The sequence below is a fragment of the Pan troglodytes genome, chromosome 3 (assembly GCF_028858775.2).
Source record: "Pan troglodytes isolate AG18354 chromosome 3, NHGRI_mPanTro3-v2.0_pri, whole genome shotgun sequence".
Taxonomy (NCBI): domain Eukaryota; kingdom Metazoa; phylum Chordata; class Mammalia; order Primates; family Hominidae; genus Pan; species Pan troglodytes.
The window spans coordinates 31077918-31086742 of NC_072401.2; the positions used below are offsets into that span (position 1 = coordinate 31077918).

At 33.9% G+C, this 8825-nt stretch overlaps 1 long non-coding RNA gene across 1 annotated transcript; it reads right to left on the minus strand.

The window, feature by feature from the left end:
- Window positions 1-383: 383 nt before the first annotated feature.
- On the minus strand, window positions 384-2301 carry LOC107974067 (uncharacterized). The gene is made up of 3 exons (XR_001716611.4): window positions 2172-2301; window positions 1822-2042; window positions 384-617 (listed from the first exon to the last, which is right to left on the minus strand). It is a non-coding gene; the product is annotated as an uncharacterized LOC107974067 (long non-coding RNA).
- Window positions 2302-8825: the final 6524 nt, after the last annotated feature.

An 8825-nucleotide genomic window follows, 5' to 3' on the forward strand; every position in this document is an offset into this window, starting at 1 on the left:
TTAGGTATTAAAACTGAGGCTTATAGTATTTGAGCAATTCAGCCAAGTCCAAAGAACTAATAGAGATAGGATATCAGAAGCTCAGGTTAAAAACTAATGAATTATTCTCACTTTAAGACATAACAAATATTTAATAAGTATTATTTAGATTCTATTATGGCATTTAATTATTTAAGATACCAATTATTTTAATAGAATAAACATGTCTTATTTAAGAAATATATTTGACTAACAATTTCTTCATTATTCAAAGCTTATACTTTCTTGTTATCATTATTGCTGCTGAGAGTGAAGTTATTCTAGTATTCAGAACTTGGTGAATTTGGCAAGGGAGAAGTAACCACCCTACAGGAAAAAAAAACTTCAAAACAAATCTAAATGTTATCAAATGTCTTTTTATTCCAAACACAAGATAAATGGATGAATGGCAGGGGGTTGGATAGATGGAGGAGAAACCAGCAGAGGGACAAAACTACATGATAGATCAGTATTCAACTACATACCACCACAAAATACCCTCTGCTTTCCACCTCATGTTTTCTTTTGGTTTCCTTCTGCCATTTCCCTCAGTTGCACCAGTTATTCTGCTGGCATCCCATCAGATTTGCAGGGGTCTTCTACGCTTTAAAAAAAGTGCTTATTTGTCAAGATATAAAAGCACACATAGTTTTTAACACTTATATTAAAATTAGCATTCAACAGTATATGTTATTCTTGAATCCCTATGTCTAAAACGAGGTCCCAAAAAGATGTTTCAGTATTTGGAACCCCATAAACGACATTGCTCTATGTAAGTCATTTTTAGATTTTTTACCCCCCCTATTTTAGGGTATTTGGTTTCCTTGTCTTTCTCCCTCATTTTGATGCTTTGTTCAGTGGATCCTCTGTTTAACAACAGGTTGTGTTTTAACCATCTATTTGTTCCCAGTGCAGATCTTAGGGCCTTAACTTGGTGAGTATGTTACATACATGGACAATGAATATTTGAAGAACTAAGGAGCTCTATTTTGGACCATTTGTGGAAGGTCAGAATTCTTTAAAAACCATAAATACTATTTGTTTTTTATTTTCTAGTTCAGATTACTTTTCTGACTTCTTGATGGCAGCTGAAATTAAAACACATACCTTGTGTGAGACGGCTTTTTGATTTCTATATAAATCTCTTATGCTTATTTGTATGTGTAATGCAGTGCTTTTAACAAAGTTGGAGAAACAAGACAAAAGTAATACTAGGGGAGAAAGTGGAAGAAAAAGTAATTTTAAGATAAAAGAGAAACCCATAGAAAAAGAAAAGAAAATGACTATTATCATAGAGAATAATCTAAACCAATTTGGTAACAAGTAACTCAGCAAGAAGGGATCAGTAAATGACAACAGGCAATTAGGTTAAACGTAGTTCCTTTCATTCAGTAAATCCATAGAATCCCCAAGATTAACTTAACTACAGAGTAATATTGTCTTCACTATTTGATATGTTTCTGGATAAACCGTAGGTTGCTTTTTTTTTTTTTAATGGAAAAACTGGCTGTATTTGTAAATGACAATTGACACAAGACATGAATTTTTACAAATATGCAGGCTCTTCATGATTCCCCACAAATGTTTATCTATCTACACTATCTATGCACAGGAATGCTCTTGTTTGCAAATAAATCGACCTGTGTTGGTTTCCCAGGACAGAGATTAATAAAATCCTGAAAACTAGGGGACTTAAAACAACAGAAATTCATCATCTCACAGTTCTAGAGACTAGAAGTCTAAAATCAAGGTGAAGACAAGACCATGCTCCCTCTGAAACATGTAGGGAAAATCCTTCCTCACCATTTCATAGGTTCTGCTGGTTTGCCAGCAATCTTTAGCATTTCTTGGTCTGCAGTTGCATGACTCTAATCTTTGCTTTGCAGTCCATGGCATTTTCCATGTATATCTCTATCTTCACATGGCCATTTTTGTTGTTGTTGTTATTGTTGTTGTAATTATTGGTTACATAGACTTTTGTGTCTGGAAGATCATGAAAGTGTGTCTGCTACTGGAAGAAAACCCTGCATAAAACACACAGAAACCCATACAAAACACACTGACATTACTGGGTGACACAGATAGTTCTTTCCTTTTTTCCATTCAAAGTCCATATAGGTATTAAATTTAATTTGTGTCTCTATAGATTTTACCTAACATTCCTCTTCTTCCAGGGTGACCTTAATTTCATTAGCCTTCTTCCCTCTCTCCTAGGTCTTGATTATCAGTCAATACGCTCCATTCTTCCTTGTTTTCAGCCAGTTAGATACGTGGGCAGGCAAGCTGTTGAAAGAGGTTAGGTGCCTTAAAGATCCTATGAAAATAAGTCTTTAGATCTTTCAGTTAAGCATCTACAATCAAAATTTGTCTTGCAAGTATTAATAGCCTTTATTTGATGTTATAATAGAAATTTCTCCCTCTTTTCTCATCTTAGCTAAGCTCACTTCTAGGAAGGGAAGTGGGAAATAAAAGTAGTTAGAGGAAATAAATATTGCCTTACTGCATAAAACTGGGGAGACAGAACAGAACCACATAGCACTTTTTCTTTGGGAAGTGATGGCATAGCACTGTACTATTCTTGTTTTTTTTTCTCTTAATATATATATTTGCACATATTTAGGGTATATTTATTTGTATATACTTTTTTTTTTTTGAGATGGAGTCTTGCTTTGTTGCCCCAGCTGGAGTGCAGTGGCACAATCTCAGCTCACCGCAAGCTCTGCCTCCCAGGTTCACGCCATTCTCCTGCCTCAGCCTCCCGAGTAGCTGGGACTACAGGCACCCGCCACCACGCCCAGCTAATTTTTTGTATTTTTAGTAGAGACGGGGTTTCACTGTGTTAGCCAGGATGGTCTGGATCTCCTGACCTCGTGATCCACCTGCCTTGGCCTCCAAAAAGTGCTGGGATTACAGGCATGAGCTCCCTGCCTGTACATACTTACTATGTGGTATTTTGTTACATGCATAGACTGTATCATGATTAAGTCAGAGTTCTTGGGATGTCCATCACCTTGGGTGTGTATCATTTCTATGCATTGGGACCATTCTATGTCTTCTCTTGTAGCTATTTTGAAATATGCAATACATTGTTGTTAATTATAGTCACCCTACTCTCCTATCAAACATTAGAACTTATTCCTTTTATCTAATTCCACACAGACGTATTCTTATGAGGACATCAATCATATTGGATTAGGACTCATTCCAGTATGACCTCATCTTAACAATCTGCCATAGGGAGAGAGTAATGTGGGTATCTGAGGGAAGATAATTTCAGATTAAATGAATTACCAGTGCAAAAAGTAGGAAGATTACCGACATGTCCACAGAATAACAAGATCGATATGAATGAAGAAGAGGGTGGGAGCTGGAAAGTTGTAAATGTCAGAGACTGAAGAAGCAGCCAAAATTTGTAGGGCCTTGAAGGCTATTGTAATGGCGTTGGCTTTTAGAGTGAGGGAAGAGTTTTAAGCAAAAAAGTGACGTAATCTAACTTTTATTCTAAAGAAATATTCATTGTAGCTTCTATAACTAGCTAGAAAGGGGCCAAGGGACATTAGTGGGGAGACAAGTTAAAAGGATATTGCCATCCCAGTGAGAAAGTGACGCCATGGACCAGAGTAATAGAGACGGAGGTATTGAGATATGATCAGATGTGTTTTGAAGCCACTGAGTCTTCTGATGGGTTTTGATATAGAATGTAAGAGAAATAAAAGAGCTTGAGTTAGATCTAAATCCTAACCTCTAACTTTCAACTGGAAAGAAGTAGTTGCCATTAACTGAGATGGGAAAGACTGTGGGTACAGAAGATTTAGGAAGAAGATAAGGAGTTCCCATTAAGAACAAGTGTGAGATGGCAAATAAAAGGATAAAAGAAGGGAATTTAAAAAATAGTAGTGTATGAGCTAACCTTTTTATTTAAAAGTATAAAGCTGAATGAAATCACCAAGTTGGTGAGTTTAATTAGAGAAGACAACAGGGTCAACTACAATTTTAAAAGATCTGGGAGAAGAAAAGGAATAAGAAAAGAGGATTTGGTTTGTAAGAGAAAAACTGATAGTGTGTGCTATGGCGAAAGCTAGGTAATTATTGTGTTTAAGGAGGTAGGTGTGATCAACTGTATCAAATGATGCTGCTAGACTATTCAAGAAGAGACTGAGATTTGTCCACTGACTTAGCAATTTAGAAGTTATTGTGACCTTGAAAAGAACAATTATGTGTAGTGATAGGCACAAAAGCCTGACCAGAGTAGTTTTTGAAAAGAACAGAAGGACCTGAAGAGGGGACACTGAGTATAGAAAATGTATCCAGGAGAGAATGGAAGGGACCTGGGGTAAGTTTCATAGTGGATTTCAACTTCATATAATATGGTTTATTTCTTTTTTAGAAATTTAGACTAGCAATATTCTAACATGTTAATTTTGGGAAAATGACACATAGGCATTTTGCAGCATGCTTTATACTTTTCTTTATTTAAAAGAAAATGGAAAAACAAAACCAACTAGTTCTTTAGAAGAGACTTTCAAGACATTTAAATCTAATGACTTCTTAGAAAATTATGTAAAGACAAAAAATATTCTTCTTCAGCAAAGACTGACTTATGACTATCTTTTCATTGTTAGAAATCTGTAGAAGCTAATCATAGATACGGTGAGAATCCAATGCCTGGGGCAGGTTGAGGCATCGTTGTGATTTGTAAAAGTAGGGGGTAAACAGAAACCAAGACAGGTGATGTGCATATCTTTTATGAAGTCTGGGATTGAAATTAGTCAAATTATCTGTGTGTCAGGGAGATGAGATGTAGCCTTAGAAACTAAAGGTCTAGTCAAATAGATAAACAAAGTCAAAGCTGAAAGTAATTCCAGAATGTGTGGGTGGGGGAAAAAGGGTAACAGGCAGAGAAGACATAGGAGATATAGCAGATACCAACATTGGACAGATGAGTTCTCCTAGTCAGCTCACAGGACCCTGAATGAGATCACCCTCTACCCCACTTCATAAAACACCTCTGGAAAACATTATGACACTGTATATTTGTCTGAATTTTGTCAGACTGCATCTGGCTATTTCCAAATAAGCATACTTATCTACAAAGAACAAGTGACTAATAGGATTTTAAATAGTTTCTTTCATGGCCCTTTGTTTTTTATTCTTTTAGTTGTACACATCCTCTTAATCTGTGCTCAGAAAACTTTGGCATACACTGTTTGGTGAATATTGATGTTCTTATTCAAGGGTAAACTTTGTAAACTAGTAACTTACAGCATGTGTATAACATGTTGGTGAATCTTTCAAATTGCTTTTCCAGGAACTCTATTGAATCCTTTCTTAAGGAGAATATATAATCATGGAACAAAATTTTATCCATATATCTAAATTGTATATACATGGGTATTACCTGTATATAGTTTGCAGACTTAAGATTGTTCAAAATTATACTTAAAATAATAAATATTTGTCTAAAAAAGAAGTGAAAGAAAATAATAAAGGCAACTTTGGGGTTCATCAAAATGTTAAATGTAATCAGTGAGAAATAGAAAGTAATAAATTAATCACTATATTGAAACTTATTTTAATCACAGAATAAAATTGCCTAATACAATTTATTTTTCATTTAAATGCATTGATTTAGAATTCAGCTCACTATGTTAAATAAAGAGTTAATTGGAAAATGTTGAAGTTAAATAGTAAAAGTTTTACTGAGATCAAAAAGGCTTCCTTTTAATAATCCCAAAGGTTACATTATATTTGAATATTTCCCGCCTGAATATTTTGGAGTATTACTATGCAAAGATCAGCCTTTTAAGAGTTTTAAACTACCACCAAGTATGATCTCATTTTATTTGATATTTCTGAAGAACTCTTAAAAGTAAACAAGATGAGCAAAGCTTTAATTGACATTTCTTGAATTTAAATATTCATAAGGTGATTGATATTTAAACATCATCTACTGAAGAGCTCAATTTCAATGAACCAATCAATGTATCAAGTCCAGATATATTACTTTGGGATGATGAGGGTAAATTATAAGAGGAAAACTTGCTTGTTTTCTATTGGAAAGTGGATCATAAGTTTATATCTATTTTAATCTATAAAACTTGATTTTAAATGATGAATTATCTTTGCTTTAACTAAAAAAGCTATTGTCCTTTGAATTGCAATATTTGCTATATATAATTTTGTGGTATTTTAATTGAAATATTTTTTTGCTGCACAAATTAAAGAGATATTTTTGACGAGTTAAAACTTAAATTTTGTCTTTTTTTGAGAACAAGAAAGTATATTTTGCTGTAGGAAACAAAACAAATTATCTTGACCTTGCACATAAACTTTATGTAGTTTGCTCTTAATAAAAAGTAAATTTAGAAACTGGGGAGAATATACGCTTGTCTTAAGACCACAAAAATTTATTTAAGGACAGGAGTTAAGATGTAAAATACAACTCAAAATGTGAGATTTTTATGACCAGTTACAAAATTCTTCAGTATCCAAAGTTCCATTCAACTTCAAAAAAATGGCAGAGGAGCTGTTTGTTACTTAAAAGTCAGATATTTTGCATAACATTTTGTAGAGATTCAGAAATCTCAATCTAGGCCTTTTCCATCTATGCCTTTTAAATAAAAATTGTTTTATATAAAGTATTTGTTTCATTCAAGAATGTATTTAAAGCTTCAGTGTTTTGTTTGGAAAAAGATGGATAAGCAATTTTGAAATCAGTAGAAATAGAAGAAATTGTCACATACAAAAGGTGCTGAGATAACTGGCAACTATTGAAAAGCAAAAATATCACCCTTTGTATAAAGTGTGAAATGCTAAAATGTAAAATCATTAAATCACTGAAATAACAGACTTTATTTTGCTTAGAGGAAAAGGAAGTCATGCCTAAACTAAAAAGCAAGAAAGAAGCTATAGTTTAAAAGATCAATGGATTTTTAGCACATAAGGAATGTAGAATACTCTAGATCAAACACTACCAGAAACAAAATAAAGAAGACAAATTACGATCCAGAAAAAAATATTTGCAACTATTTGGGAAGAGAGCTAATGTTTTTACTATAAAGTAAGTTCTCACAAATCAATAATAATATCAATAATAAAAAGCAAATAACTTGAAGGGAATATATTCCAAAACAAAATAGATGAATAACTGAAATGTGATATAAATGGTAATAGTTGTGAAAATGTACAATTTTACCAACAGAAAATGGACAAAATAAAAATCACAATTGTGATATCATCACTTTCTGTTAGATTTGGCACCCTTTTAGACATAATCAAATGATCTAGGGCCAGTAATGGTGAGTTTCTAATACATATCAGAGGCCTTGAAAAAGAATATTTATATTATATTATATTTTGATCCAAAGATGCTACTACTAGAAACATAGTCTATTGAAAATGCAGTTCAAGACCAAATAAAATAAAAAAAATACATGAAATGTATACACCAGGATGGTTACTAGAGAATTGTACAATATACTCAAAACTGAAACAAATTCAATGTATAAAAATTCTGCCAGTAAATAAATCGCCACATAACTATGAAGTCGAATATTCTGCAAGCACTGGGAATCATGTTTTATAAGAATTCTTAATGACCCTGGGAAAGGTTACCAATGAATTTTTAAGTTTAAAAAGTTATACTATAAAATAATTATGAAAACAAAATAAGCAATATGTAAAATATGTGTTATATAGTGAATATGTGTTTATATGTGTATATATATTTGTATGTGTGTGACTATATAACATTTAGAAAATACATCTGGAAGGTGATACCCCATTATTGTCCACTAATAGCTCATTTACCTGAGGACTAAGCTTTGATTATTTTTTTATTTTGCCCAAATTCCAATCTAAGGGGTCTGGGGAGTCACACCCTACAAACCATAAGTTCTCATCAGATGGGATTTATTTAACCCTATATAGTGTGACTTTCTTTCCAGCCCGACTCTAGGATAACATTATGAGACAAGGAAAAAAAAAATCAAAATTTTACCCCCCAAAAAATCAAAATTTTACCCCAAAACATGTTTCTTTGCCATATGTTGAAACGGCCCTTTTGCAAAGGTGTCCTTTGTGGGGGAAAATGTATATCTGTAAGGAATCTTGGGGCTGGGCATGGTGGCTCATGCCTGTAATCACAGCACTTTGGGAGGCCTAGGTGGGCAGATCACCTGAGGTCAGGAGTTCGAGCCCAGCCTGGCCAAACAACATGGCGAAACCCCGTCTCTACTAAAAATACAAAAATTAGCCGGGCATGGTGGCGCATGTCTGTAATCCCAGCTACTTGTGAGTCTGAGGCAGGAGAATCACTTGAACCCAGGAGGCAAAGGTTGCAGTGAGCCAAGATTGCAGCACTGCACTCCAGCCTGGGCGATAGACTGAGACTCCATCTCAAAAAAATAACTAATAAAAAATAAAAGAATCTATATTAACATAGCTAGATTTTTTTCTTCTAGGCCCTCCCAATCCTGAAGAGATTAAGTAAGAGTCTAGCACCTTTTGAAAGGTCTGAATAGGAAATATTTGTCATCTATTGTCTCTAAGGGCAGCCACTATAAGACTTGAAAAGAACCTTGGTCTTCACAGTCTTTTATCTTAACCTGAACATTTCCTTTCTATTGATCCCAGGTCTTTAGAGAAAGTCAACCAATGGTCTATCAGAAAATGTTAAATTTACCTATAGCCTGGAGGCACCTCCCTGATTTTGAGTTGTCCCGCCTTTCTAAACCAAATCAATGTATTTCTTAAATGCAATTGATTGCTGTCTCATGTCTCCCTAAAATGTATAAAACCAAGTTGCA